This window comes from Quercus lobata, chromosome 7, assembly GCF_001633185.2.
Source record: "Quercus lobata isolate SW786 chromosome 7, ValleyOak3.0 Primary Assembly, whole genome shotgun sequence".
Taxonomy (NCBI): domain Eukaryota; kingdom Viridiplantae; phylum Streptophyta; class Magnoliopsida; order Fagales; family Fagaceae; genus Quercus; species Quercus lobata.
Genome location: NC_044910.1, coordinates 1,966,535 through 1,980,026, shown reverse-complemented (window position 1 = coordinate 1,980,026; position 13,492 = coordinate 1,966,535).

Sequence of the window (13,492 nt, the reverse complement as noted above, 5' to 3'; positions counted from 1 at the left end):
ACATCGATGCATTGTCTAATACATCCAATGGTTTTTCTATTTAACTTCTCCCAATCTTTATCAGACATCTCACTTTGCTTAGCACTATCACCCTCAAGAGGGTTATGCAAATCCTTATAGTAAAGGACATCCTCCATCATTGGCTTCCAAATCGAATAATTTGATGCCAAGAGTTTAATCATAGTGCTCATATTTATATTCATATTTTCCATTTAATTCAGCACAAGACAATCATGTCCAACAACCAAAGCTTTGATACCACTTGTTGGAATAAATCTCTGTCTATGTGTGAATTAAATTAAATATAACTCAATCAATAAAGAAAATAAAAATCTACGGAAACGATAAAAAAATCAACCAACAAGAACACCAAGAAATTACGTGGAAAACCCTCTAGTGTAGAGGGAAAAACCATGGGACAAATCCGATCAATCTACTATAACAAAATAAAGATTACAACACTCAAGTTATACCCAAAACCTAAGTTCACAATAAATTGGAAAAATACAATAATACCTCTAAGAACAAATACAACCTCATCGCAAAAGCTAGTAGCAAGATCTTCCACTCTGAATGCTTCAATTCTTTATGATTGTAGCACCAAAATAATCGTCCTAGAAAAAAACACCAATTTATCTTCCTTGTGTGTCTTGAGCAAAAGAAAAATTGCATTTTCTTTTTTCCCTCTGTGCCACACAAAACACTATTCTTTTTCCTTCAGACGACTTCAAATTTGTGTTTCACTCTTCAGTCCCTCTGAATCTCTCTCACTATTCATGAAACCCACACGCATAAGCATTATATAAAAGCTTTGCCCCCTGACACTCCTAATTCAATTAGGAATAGAAGTCTTTGACTTCTTGTGCAATTGGTACACCTATTTCAATATGTAATAGGAATTCATGTGGGCTAAACTTTTAGGTGTGTCTTGAGCAAAAGAAAATTCACATTTTCATTTTTCCCCTCAGTGCCACACAAAGCACTATTCTTTTTCCTTCAATCGGCTTCAAATCTATGTTTCAGTCTTCAGTCTCTCTGAATCTCTCTCACTATTCATGAAACCCACAAGCACAAGCTTTATATAAAAGCTTTGCCGCTTGACACACCTCATTCAATTAGGAATAGAAGTTTTTGACTTCTTGTGCAATTGGTACACCTATTTCTATATGTAATAGGATTCCATATGAGCTGGACTTCTAGGTGTCGTGCACCTCAACATATAAGGGGTTTTGTTTTGTTTTTTTTTTTTTTTTGGGCCCTTTGGTTTAACATTTTATGAACTGTGTTTTTTTTAATCGGTCCAGATTTCTCTTTAATTCTTAGTTGATATGTGTGGAGTATTGACAATGATAGTGGTTGTTATTTTATTTTTATTTTTATTTTCTTGGATGGTGTTTTTAACTTGTATTTTGGGTAGGTGAAAAGTGAAAACTCATGCCCTTGAGGGTGAGGAGATTTGAATTTTGAACACGCCCCTTCTCCCAAAGTTCGTTGCCATAATATCTGTTAAGTTGATGTAGTTGTAATAATTGATTATAATTGATGTTGTCGTGAAATTTAAGAGACAAATAGAAACCTATATGTTTGAAGCATTATAATTACCTAATTAGTAGTTTCTCCACACACAAAAAATAATAATTACTTAGTTAGTAAAAAAAATTCATTTTGAGACAGATGATAAATTAGGTTTTTTTAATGATGTTCACAAGAAGAAAATATGTAAAACAAGACAATCACGTCTAACAACCAAAGCTTTGATTCCACTTGTTGGAATAAATCCCCGTCTATGTGTGAATTAAATTAAATATAACCCAATCAATAAAGAAAATAGAAATCTATAGAAGCAAAAATAAAAAATAAAAAAAAAATCAACCAACAAGAACAGTAAGAAATTACGTGGAAAACCCTCTAGTGTAAAGGGAAAAACCACGAGGAAAATCCGATCAATTCACTGTAATAAAATAAAGATTACAACACTCAAGTTATATCCAAAACCTAAGTTCACAATAAATTGGAAAAATACAATAATACCTCTTGGAACAAATACAACCTCATCGCAAAAGCTAGTAGCAAGATCTTCCATTCTGAATGCTTCAATTCTTTGCGATTGTAGCACCCAAATAATCGTCTTAGAAAAAAACACCAATTTATCTTCCTTGTGTGTCTTGAGCAAAAGAAAAATCACATTTTCTTTTTTCCCTCAGTACTGCACAAAGCACTATTCTTTTTCCTTCAGACGGCTTCAAATTTTTGTTTCACACTTCAGTCCCTTTGAATCTCTCTCACTATTCATGAAACCCACACGCACAAGCTTTATATAAAAGCTTTGCTGCCTGACACTCCTAATTCAATTAGGAATAGAAATCTTTGACTTCATGTGCAATTGGTACACTTATTTCTATATGTAATAGGAATCCATGTGGGCTGAACTTTTAGGTGTGTCTTGAGCAAAAGAAAATTCACATTTTCTTTTTTCCCCTCAGTGCCGCACAAAGCACTGTTCTTTTTCCTTCAGTCGGCTCCAAATCTATGTTTCACTCTTCAGTCTCTCTGAATCTCTCTCACTATTCATGAAACCCACACGCACAAGCTTTATATAAAAGCTTTGCCGCTTGACACTCCTAATTCAATTAGGAATAGAAGTCTTTGACTTCTTGTGCAATTGGTACACCTATTTCTATATGTAATAGTATTCCATGTGGGCTGGACTTCTATGTGTCGTGCACCTCAACATATAAGGGGTTTTTTTTTTTTTTTTGGGCCCTTTGGTTTAACATTTTATGAACTGTGTTTTTTTTAATCGGCCCAGATTTCTCTTTAATTCTTAGTTGATATGTGGGGAGTATTGACAATGATAGTGGTTGTTATTTTATTTTTATTTTTATTTTTTTGGATGGTGTTTTTAACTTGTATTTTGGGTAGGTGAAATGTGAAAACTCATGCCCCTGAGGGTGAGGGGATTTGAAATTTTGAACACGCCCCTTCTCCCAAAGTTCGTTGCCGTAATATCTGTTAAGTTGATATAGTTGTAATAATTAATTATAATTGATGTTGTCGTGAAATTTAAGAGACAAATAGAAACCTATATTATAATTGATGTTGTCGTGAAATTTAAGAGACAAATAGAAACCTATATGTTTGAAGCATTATAATTACCTAATTAGTAGTTTCTCCACACACAAAAAATAATAATTACTTAGTTAGTAAAAAAAATTCATTTTGAGACAGATGATAAATTAGGTTTTTTTAATGATGTTCACAAGAAGAAAATATGTAAAACAAGACAATCACGTCTAACAACCAAAGCTTTGATTCCACTTGTTGGAATAAATCCCCGTCTATGTGTGAATTAAATTAAATATAACCCAATCAATAAAGAAAATAGAAATCTATAGAAGCAAAAAAAAAAAAATAAAAAAAAAAATCAACCAACAAGAACACCAAGAAATTACGTGGAAAATCCGATCAGTTCACTATAATGAAATAAAGATTACAACACTCAAGTTATATCCAAAACCTAAGTTCACAATAAATTGGAAAAATACAATAATACCTCTTGGAACAAATACAACCTCATCGCAAAAGCTAGTAGCAAGATCTTCCATTCTGAATGCTTCAATTCTTTGCAATTGTAGCACCCAAATAATTGTCCTAGAAAAAAACACCAATTTATCTTCCTTGTGTGTCTTGAGCAAAAGAAAAATCACATTTTCTTTTTTCCCTCAGTGCCGCACAAAGCACTATTCTTTTTCCTTCAGACGACTTCAACTTTTTGTTTCACACTTCAGTCCCTCTGAATCTCTCTCACTATTCATGAAACCCACACGCACAAGCTTTATATAAAAGCTTTGCTGCCTGACACTCCTAATTCAATTAGGAATAGAAATCTTTGACTTCATGTGCAATTGGTACACTTATTTCTATATGTAATAGGAATCCATGTGGGCTGAACTTTTAGGTGTGTCTTGAGCAAAAGAAAATTCACATTTTCTTTTTTTCCCTCAGTGCCGCACAAAGCACTGTTCTTTTTCCTTTAGTCGGCTTCAAATCTGTGTTTCACTCTTCAGTCTCTCTGAATCTCTCTCACTATTCATGAAACCCACACGCACAAGCTTTATATAAAAGCTTTGCCGCTTGACACTCCTAATTCAATTAGGAATAGAAGTCTTTGACTTCTTGTGCAATTGGTACACCTATTTCTATATGTAATAGTATTCCATGTGGGCTGGACTTCTATGTGCCGTGCACCTCAACATATAAGGGGTTTTTTTTTTTTTTTTTTTGGGCCCTTTGGTTTAACATTTAATGAATTGTGTTTTTTTAATCAGCCCAGATTTCTCTTTAATTCTTAGTTGATATGTGTGGAGTATTGACAATGATAGTGGTTGTTAATTTTCTTTTTCTTTTTCTTTTTTTTTTGGTTGCTGTTTTTTACTTGTATTTTGGATAAGTGAAAAGTGAAAACTCATGCCCTTGAGGGTGAGGGGATTTGAAATTTCGAACACTCCCCTTCACCCAAAGTTTATTGGCATAATATCTGTTTAGTTGATGTAGTTGTAATAATTAATTATAATTGATGTTGTCATGAAATTTAAGAGACAAATAGAAACCTATTTATTTGAAGTATTATAATTACTTAATTAGTAGTTCCTCCACACACAAAAAATAATAATTACATAGTTAGTAAAAAAAAAAATTCATTTTGAGACAAATGATGAATTAGGTTTTTTCGATGATGTTCGCAAGAAGATAATAAGTAAAACAAGTTTGAAACATCTCTTCAACATGGGTTAAGATCTTGTGAGTTGTGAGCATGTAGAAAATCGGTATACTTCACATAATCATATAAGAGAAAAACATAATAGAAAATCAGTATCTTTTGATTGCTATTTCTTTGTCTCTACTCATTTTGTATGCTTCGCATAATCATATAAGCTATAATAAGATTTTATTTTTTGTAGATTTTATCATTTAAAAAACGTATGATGTCAAATGATATTAAAAAGGAAAAGAAAAGAATATAGTTGATGATGCCGTAAAATCATCAGTGTGCTACACAATCCATGCTCGCTTAAACTAACAACCAGTAAGAAGAAAGAAGTGATCTCGCAGAGGACACCGGTGTGATGTCGGCCAAATACCCTCCGAAGGTCAAGTTAGAATTATTCTCAACTCTAGAGTGCTAGAGAAGGGGAAATTATGCGTACCTTGATTTGTGAAGGTATTGGGGCTTTTATAGTAGTAGGTTGGCCTCTCCTCCTTGATGTAGAAGTCTTTTCCTTATAGGAATCCTCTTGAGTAATCCCAAACGTGATGGACAAGACATTTCCTTGTAGAGTGGATTTTCCATTAACGCGCGTATCTTCCGGAATGCTCTTTGCACTAGGTTTTTGATTTCCTTTGAGACTCTACATGCGTAACAAGTATCTGGAATCACTCTAGGCCCTAGGCTCACCTGTTGCCAGCCCATGGGCTTGGATCCGTCAGGCCCAATGTGGTGAAGGTTCATCATGCTAATTTTTGCCCCTTTAATTGCCCCCTTCACCCTATGGGTCCGTCATGACTTAGATGGACGGACCCTTAGGGTGACGGTTTGATATTATTTGGGGTTGACAGTCCAAGAATATTTAGGACGGCAGCTTAAGATCCCTGAAGTAGACAGTTCTCAAGGAGGACACGAATTGCGACTATTTGATGACAGGTTGTCAAGTATTTATGAGCATGCCACGTGTCGCTTTTCGATTGGATTTTCTATTGGATCGAAGCGTCGCTTCGTCTTCCATGCACTTTAGGTATATATATAACACTTCTCCATCCTCATTTCTACACTTTACAGCCAAAACACATTGTCAGAGTGCCACCATCAACCTTGTCAGAGCACTCCATCGTACGTCCATACCCGTCGACTACACAATCATCGACCTTCAGTTACTTCAGAGAACGGTGAGTATTGCTATTCTCATTTACAAGTCTTGCATTTGTAATTATATTTTGCTAGACCTACACACCCGTCAATTGTAGGCAATGTCTAGTGCATCAAGTAATCAGTCAGTGGTTCGTGACGGGACGGAATACGAGGAAGTATACCAGTCCGGTCATAGAGACCCAGACAGTCCCGGCAAAGAGAGGAGTCTGTCATCCTCTTCCTCGTCCTCAACAAATGAGGATACGGAGATGGTTGAGCTAGAAGATGCTTCTCATGACGGCGAGGATCAAGCACTGGGATCCGTCGTCGATGATGATGGACTTAGAGAGTTCGTCATGCTACCAGAGTAGACGATGCATAAATTCACTTCCGTCATTAAGGAGAAACACTTCAGCACATTTAGGGCTAACTTCCAAATTCCAGACTACATTCCAATTCGTCCACCCTATGTATCGGAGAAATGTTACTACGACGGGGTAGAAGGTGTCGGAGTGTACGAGCAGATGCTGAAGGTAGGACCTCGGTTTCCGCTAAGTACCCTACATAGAGAACTTTTAAATTATTTGGGTCTGTCCGTCACCCAGATATCTCCAAACGCCTGGAGGGTCTTCATAGCAATAGAGATTCTTTATGGTGCTATGACAGACGGCGCTAGGAGGTTGACGGTGCGTGAATTCCTTCATTGCTACCGTCCAGACGAAATAGAAAGGTCAAGAGGAATGTATAGTTTTGCTAGTAGGAGCCCCTTGTTAAAGGTTATCTTTGAAACTCCTGACTCAAATAGAGACTGAAAGAGTCGTTACTTCTTCCTAGAGGGTGACAAATGGATGAGCCGTCTAGAGGAGATGGAGTATATACCCGTCGACACAATTTGGGGAGTGTTACATTCATCTCGTATGCACCCGTCCTAATTTGTAATTCTTTTCATAACCGTCAGTTATAATTCTTCTTCTAACCGTCCATTTTCTCTGCAGGTAGACGGCACCCATAAGTTAGTATTGAGGAGTTTAGCTTTCTTGAGAGGATTTTTCAAAAGACCAAGCCGGAAGAAAGGACTTGGGCGAAATTGGTAAATCCGAACACCATCCTTTGGTATTGTGACGATCTTGAACCAACCCCTGAAACCGTCAGATACGATGAAAGAATTTACAGACGTAAGTCCGTCAACCTTTACTATAAATGGCTCCAACTATATGTAAATAACTTCATCCGTCTTGTTTTACAGAGATGGACGACGCTAAGAGGAGGGCGCTGATAAAATCATAGGCTATCAAGAAAAAGAAGTCCGGCGAGGTGGTTCCTAAAGGGACAGCTCCGTCGACAAAGAGGAAACTGTCGCCCAAATCTGACCGTTCTCATAAGCAGCCAAAGGTCTCTCTGGAACCCGTCGTAGGGTTGATGGCTGAGGGTGTGAAGACCGTCACCCCAGCAAAGCACGGGTCCAGCAAGGGCCTAATGGAGGCTCTGTCCACAAACCAAGAGAAACCTCCTCCTCTCCTCCGTGATGACTACAAATTTGCCTTGGAGAAGATTTCATCTATTATCTCGTCGGAGGACTACGAGGATCTGGGCAATCACTCGATGGAGGCAATGGGGGAGACAGGTCTTTTTGCTGTTGCTCAGGTAATCTTTTTCCGTCGACCTAAGTCCGTCTACTTAGTTTTTGTCTAACACTTTTTAACTTGTTTGTTCCAGTCCTTGGTCATGATGAAGGGCTTAATGGATCGGTGTCTTAACCGTGAGGTGGCTCTAGAACGTGTGCGAGCAAAGGCAGAACAGACGGAGGATGAGCTTGGTCAACTTCATAAGTGGAAGTCCACTATGGAGAAGAAGTTTGACCTTTCAAAGCAGGCAAGGAAAGAACTTGAGCAGAAGACGAATGAGGCGGGAAAGGCCCTAGAGATCAAAGAAAATGAAATCCAAGACTTGAAGGAAACGCTCCGTCAGGCTAAGGAGGTAGCGGTCCGAGAATACCGTGATTCCGACGTCTTATTAGGTGAGCTGGGGCGCTTGTTCCTTCAAGGTTTTGATGACGCGCTCCATCAAGTTCAAAGAGCCTACCCTGAACTGGATGTGTCGATGATAAATGTCAATGACCAAGATCAGATGTCTGCTTTGCTCGTTGCTTCAGAGAACACAGACGACCTCTTTGGTGAGGATGCAGTTCAGGATGACGGAGAATCAATTCAAGCAAAAAATGTCCAAGATGCCGACCCAAAAGTGTAGATTTATATATATATATATATGTATTTTATTTTATTTTATTTATTATTTTTTTTTTTTTTTGAGAACGATCTGTCCTTTATTTTTTGTATTAAACAATTACCCTTTGAGGGTCTTATCTGTTATTAGTGCATTATCTTACAATTTTATGCTTGCTATATCTTATTGTTTGAAATTTTCATAAATATCCGTCCTTTTTAGAAAGGAGAAATTTGAGTAAATATCTGTCCTTGTAATTTTTGTATAACAGCATTGACGGTCTGGTATTTGCCTATTTACCCGTGTATTTATGGACTCTCTTTTATCCTTCTATTTTGCGGAATACGAATATTTCCAACCTATGCGTGATCCGTCCACTTTGTGAAGTTTGTAAATTATTTTCACCCTTTGGGTGATCCATCCATTTTGTGGACTATGTAAAATATTTTCACCCTTTGGGTGATCCGTTCACTTTGTGGACTTTGTAAATTATTTTCACCATTTGGGAGATCCGTCCACTTTGTGGGCTTTGTAAATTATTTTCACCCTTTGGGTGATCCGTCCACTTTGTGGACTGTAAATTATTTTCACCATTTGGGCGATCCGTCCACTTTGTGGACTTTGTAAATTATTTTCACCCTTTGGGTGATCCGTCCACTTTGTGGACTAAAAGTTTTTTCACCCTTTGGGTGATCGTAAATTATTTTCACCCTTTGGGTGATCCGTCCACTTTGTGGACTAAAAGTTTTTTCACCCTTTGGGTGATCCATCCACTTTGTGGACTTTGTGTAGCCTATCTATTCATAAAAAATCCATATGGAAAATCAAAACTATATTTGAATATTCTTCTTTAAAGAAAATGCGTTTGTAGAAAAAAGTGCCTGCGCCCTTGGGCTTAAAAAGGCACAAAAAGATTGTAGTAAGAATAGTTAAAGAAAAACTAGTAAATTGTAGCTAAAGATTAAATAAACTGGGAAATTGGGGATTTGTTCATATTCTCTCTACTGGTAGTATTTCTGTAGATGCTCCGTGTTCCAAGGGTGCTGCAGCTTTTGTCTGTCCATTGTCTCGAGGTGGTAGGTCCCCTTCCTTTGCCATGATACGATCCTATAAGGTCCTTCCCAGTTGGGGTCGAGTTTTCCTTGTGAAGGATCTCTAGCAGCACCCATTACTTTCCGTAGTACAAGATCACCGATCTGGAAGTCTCTATGCCTCGCTTTGGTGTTGTAGTGTTTTGCCATGAGATTTTGATAACGCGCCAACCTTTGTTCTACTGCCGCTCTGACTTCGTCCACTAGGTCGAGCTGGAGGTGTATGGCCTCTTTGTTCTTATCTTCGTCGTAGTTCTCCACCTGGTAGCTTGTGAGCCCCACTTCTGTAGGAATGACAGCTTCGGTTCCATATGCAAGTCGAAATGGTTTTTCTCTAGTGGATGTTCTTGCCGTGGTCCGGTATGCCTATAAGATGCTTGGTAGTTCGTCCAGCTAGGTACCCTTTGCCCCCTCAAGCCGGGTCTTGATTATCTTGAGTAAGGACCGGTTCGTGACTTCGACTTGCCCGTTTGCCTGTGGGTGTGCGAGTGACGAGTAGTGATTCTTGATCTCTAGCTCTGAGCAGAAGTCTCTGAACGCTCTGTTGTCAAATTGCTTACCGTTGTCAAAGACCAGTACTCTGGGTATCCCGTACCTGCATATGATATTCCTTCAGATAAAACTTCGGATGTTCTTCTTCGTGATGGTGGCTAAGACTTCTGCCTCTACCCACTTAGTGAAGTAGTCTATGCCAACTACCAGGAATTTTAGCTGTCGGATTGTCGTTAGGAATGGGCCCATGATATCAAGTCCCCATTGTGCGAATGGCCAGGGTGCCGTTATAGGTGTCAATTCTTCGGACGGCTGCCTGATGAAATTGTTGAACCTCTAGCATTTGTCGCAGGACTGGATATAGGCTTGCGCATCCTTTATCATTGTAGGCTAGTAGTATCCTGCTCGGATCAACTTGTGTACTAGTGATCATGCGCCTGAGTGGTTTCCGCAGATACTCTCATGTACTTCTCTCATCACGTAATTTGCTTCCTCTTGGCCTAAACACCTCAGGTATGGTCGAGAGAAACCTCTTTTATATAAGACGTCCTTTATCAACACGAACCGTGATGCCCGGACCTTCAACTTTCTTGTGGCGCCCTTATCGTCCGGTAACACCCCAATTTTTAGATAGGATATCAATGGCGTAGTCCAGTTGCATTCAGAGTTTACCACCTGCATATTTGTTCCGTCATTGATGAGTGAGGAGATTTGAACGAATGATAATACCTGTTCGGGAACCAGCATAAATTTGACTGACGCAACTTTTGCTAGATGGTCGGCGCATTCGTTTTCTTCCCTTGGGATCTGAATGAATGCGACTTCGAGGTCGATGATTCGGTATTTTACTTCTTCTAAATACCTCTTCATCCTATCGTTCTTGCACTCGTAGTCGCCATTGATCTGACTCGTTACCACCTGTGAATAGCAATGTATGACTATGTTTTCTGCTCCCGCGGCCTTTGCAAGGTCTAGCCCTGCCACCAAGGCTTCATACTCTGCCTCATTGTTGGTTGTGGGGAAATCCAGTCGGACCATACATTGGATCTTGTCCCCCTGTGGAGTTTGGATCACTACGCTAGCTCCTCCGGCTCGTCTATTTGAAGATCCGTCTATATAGATATTTCATTGTTCTTTCTCTTCCTCCACCTGGCCTTCCTTGAGAGTGAACTCGGCAATGAAGTCAGCTACTACCTGCCCTTTTATGGCCGTCCGTGGGCGATATTGGATGTCAAACTCGCTTAGCTCTACTGCCTACAAAGCCATTCTTCCTGCTACTTCTGGGCTGCTCATGACTCTTCTTAATGGCTTATCCATTAAGACAACGATTGTATGCGCTTGGAAGTATGGCTAAAGTCTTCGTGTGGCAATTACCAACGCGAAAGCCAACTTCTCCATCTAAGGGTACCTCTCTTCTGCTCCTCGGAGTGCTCGGCTGGTAAAGTAGACTGGTTTCTAGGATCCATCCTCCTCTTTCACCAAAGCTGCGCTTACTGCAGCTTGTGAAACTGTTAAATATAAGTAGAGTTCTTCGCCTGGCATGGATGGACTAAGCAACGGTGGAGATGAGAGATATGCATTCAAGTCGTTGAATGCCGTTTGGCATTCATCCGTCCACTTAAATGATTTCCTTAAAGTGCGAAGGAATGGTAAACACCTGTCCGTCGCCCTCGAGACGAACCTGTTTAGGGCTGCGATCTTTCCGTTTAAACTTTGGACCTCCTTAACCGCCCTTGGTGATTCCAACTCCATTATGGCTCGCACCTTCTCTAGATTGACCTCTATTCCTTTTTGGGACACCATGAAACCCAAGAACTTCCCAGCTGTCACTCCGAATATGCACTTGTTTGGATTCAGCTTCATGTTGAATGATCGGAGTGTATCGAAGGTCTCCTTGAGGTCGTCTAGGTGGTCAATTTCATGCAGGCTTTTTACCAACATGTCGTCAACATAAACCTGTACGTTCCTACCGATCTGATGTGCAAACCTCTTGTTCATTAGCCTTTGGTATGTTGCCCCAGCATTTTTTAGTCCGAAAGGCATCACCTTATAACAAAATAATCCCTGGCTTGTGACGAAGGAAGTCTTCTCTTGATCAGATTCGTCCATCCTGATTTGGTTGTAGCCGGAGAAAGCATCCATAAAGCTTAAGAGTTGATGTCTTGCAGTTGAATCCACCAAGGTATCTATCCGTGGGAGCAGGTAGCTGTCTTTAGGGCAAACCTTGTTGAGGTCCGTGAAATCTACGCACATCCTCCAGTTTCTGTTGGCCTTTTTAACCATAACGATGTTTGCCAACCAGTCGGGGTAGTAAACTTCCCAGATGAAACCTGCCTCTAGTAATTTTCAAACCTCCTCAGTTATGGCCTTGTCTCGCTCCTAGGCGAAGACTCGTTTCTTTTGCCGGATTGGAGGGAATGAGGGCGACACATTTAACTTATGGACCATGACTGAAGGGTCGATTCCTGGCATGTCTTCATGACTCCAGGCGAACATATCTTGATTATCTCTGAGGAAAGTCGTGATCGTTTGGCACACTGGCCAACTAGCTAGTGTGCCAATTTTATTCGTCCGTTCAGGTCGCCTGTCATCAAGCCTCACCTCTTCTAGCTCTTCAACTGGCTCTGCTAATGCTCGCTGCTTTCCGATACACATTGTTTGCTGTTGATCCTCCATTTCTAACATGGCAATATAGCATTCCCGCGCCGCCATTTGATTTCCCCACAGTTCTCCCACCCCATACTCCGTCGAGAATTTAATCATCAGGTGGTATGTTAAAGTTACCGCCTTCCAGGAATTGACAGTGGGTCGCCCGAGGATGGCATTATAGGCGGACGAGTAGTTGACCACGAGAAAAGTTACCTCCTTAGTGATCTGCTAAGGATAGTCTCCTGCCGTCATAGCTAGTGTTATTGTGCCCAAGGGGAACACCTTCGTTCCCCGAAATCCCACGAGTGGGGCATTCGTTGGGGTCAACCGTTCCCTGTCAATTCTCATTTGCTGGAATGCTGGATAGTACAGGATGTCTGCTGAGCTGCCGTTGTCAACGAGGACCCGATGCATGTTATAATCCCCTATTTGCAAGCTGACCACAAGTGCGTCGTCATGAGGATGGTAAAGTCCCCAAGCGTCATCCTTTGAAAATCCGATAACGGGGTTATCTATTTGCGGCATCTTGGGTATAGATCCTGTAAGTTGGACACTATGGACCATCCTGAGGTAGGTTTTGCTGGCTTTTTTGGAAGATCCGGCTGCAGTTGTGCCCCCTACGATCATTCTTATGTCACCTATAGGTGGTTTAGGGCGCTCGTTCTCCCATCGTGGGGCCTGTTCCTGAAGCGGATCGGTTCTTCCCCTACTGACTAACCTCTGTAGCTTCCCTTGTCTGATAAGGGCCTTTATCTGCTATTTCAGGTCGTAGCAGTTGGCTGTGTCATGCCCGTGGTCTCGGTGAAAGCAACAATACTTGTCCCTTGGCCTTTTGTTGGGATCTCCCTTTAATTTACCAGGGAACGTCAGTGCTCCTTCATCTTTGATTTGCATCAAGACTTGATCGATCGGGGAGGTTAATGGGGTGAAATTGGTGAACCTTCTAGTGGGGGGTCTAGAGCGCTTTTCATCTCGTTGATCTCTGGTTCTAGCAACCTTTCGCCTCTTATCTTGTCACGTGTCCTCCTGTCTCTCCCTCTTCTTTGGTTTTTCTTTGTGGGCTAGCAATGCATCTTCTGCATTCATGTATTTGGTAGCTTTGTAGAGCACGTCCGTCATGGTTTTCGGGTCA